This window comes from Tamandua tetradactyla, chromosome 20, assembly GCF_023851605.1.
Source record: "Tamandua tetradactyla isolate mTamTet1 chromosome 20, mTamTet1.pri, whole genome shotgun sequence".
Classification (NCBI taxonomy): domain Eukaryota; kingdom Metazoa; phylum Chordata; class Mammalia; order Pilosa; family Myrmecophagidae; genus Tamandua; species Tamandua tetradactyla.
In genome coordinates, this window is record NC_135346.1 from 43,155,869 (window position 1) to 43,157,512 (window position 1,644).

The 1,644-nt window shown below is 35.6% G+C and overlaps 1 non-coding gene across 1 annotated transcript; it reads right to left on the reverse strand.

Moving 5' to 3' along the window:
* Window positions 1-667: 667 nt before the first annotated feature.
* Window positions 668-858, reverse strand: LOC143665069 (U2 spliceosomal RNA). Its single transcript, XR_013166744.1, has one exon. It is a non-coding gene; the product is annotated as a U2 spliceosomal RNA (small nuclear RNA).
* Window positions 859-1,644: the final 786 nt, after the last annotated feature.

Consider the following 1,644-nt stretch of genomic DNA (forward strand, 5'->3'; position numbering starts at 1 on the left):
CCTACTGAGCCACCGTAGCCCACCCTCGCATACTACTCACATACTAATTTTTAATACTAGCAGTTATTAATTAGAGAATAGACTTATTTATGAAAATCTGTGTATTTTTGATGTGCAAACTGCATCCAACACATAAAAATATAAAAGAACTTAGTTCTTAAAATCAAACGTAAGCAAATAATTCTACAAAATGCTTTGTTTCATTTATTCTTTATATTTCAAATAATATTTAACTAAATAAAATGCACTCAGAGGATTAAAGAATTTTAAACCCTACTGAATCTAGATGGAACCATTTTCCATGGGTTTGTATTCAGTAATTTGTCTGGTTTGCTCTTGGAGAAATCCTAGGCCTGTTCTCATATTCATGTATATATATATTTTTAATAGGGATGAGAGAAAACAGAAACAGTGATTTCAGTTAGCAACAGGGGTAATAAGTAATGAAACCAGTAGTTCAAGTTAGAGCTTAGAGAGCTACTTGTAACGGTCAGGTGCTGGCAGGCACAAAGAGTGGGAGAAAGCCAAGCATATACACAAGACAAAAAGAATCTGAAGCCCTCAATAGAACAGCTGGGAATAGAAAAACAGTTCAGGACTGAGAAAACGAAGAAATGACTGATAACACCAACTTTAAAGCTTATGAACCAATGCATGTTTCCCTCACAAGCGATGCACCGTTCCTGGAGGTACTGCAATACCAGGTCGAAGCGTGGAGTGGACGGAGCAAGCTCCTGTTCCATCTCCCTGCTCCAAAAATCCATTTACTATATTGTCCTCAGATAGAGGACGTATCAGATATTAAATTGATAAGAACAGATACTACATTTGATCTTAGCCAAAAGGCCGAGAAGCGATCATATTCATATTTTAAATGGAATCTCTAATCAGCCACCTTCCTCCAAGCCCAACCCCTGCAGGCCCAAATCCATTGGTCCTCTTCTGAATTAGGTTTTCTTTCCTTTATCATAATAAAGATACTGAATCTGCTCATAAAGACATTCGCAGACCCTTTTGAAAAAACAAAACAAAGAAACAAGATCCCCTTAGAATGCATATTCCTCCTAAAGAAAATAATTTAGTTCTTCATATTCATAAATACTCACCCAAATCAGAACTACAGATGGCTTATAAATCATAATCCTTTTATCCAGAGTTTACAGTTCCATGACTCATTTTCTTTTGGCATTTGCTTCTTGCCCTATAAACTTTAAAATCGATTTTTTTAAAGCCTCTTTTATAATCAGATTTTCTATGCCTTTTATTCCTACTAATGTTGATTGTCCCACATTATTCCAGAGTCTGGCTTTATCATTCAAACCTAAGTCTATGAAACAGGTTTAATTACCGATTTAAAGAGTCCATTGCCAGTCTAAGCTTCCTTAAATTCTTGGCTTTGTTATTTCAAAGTCATTTTATGATAACAAGCTAAACAGATTATAGATCCTTTCAGGCTAATGTGTTTTCACTTTGACTTTTCACTTTGACTTGGACATTTGAAGTAATTTCATTGCGGATATTTGTTAGAAAGAAACTTCATAAATATACATTATATTGTAATTAATAATGAAAATATAATGGGCGGGCCATGGTGGCTCAGCAGGTAAGAGTGCTTGCCTGCCATGCCCGAGGACCTGGGTTCGA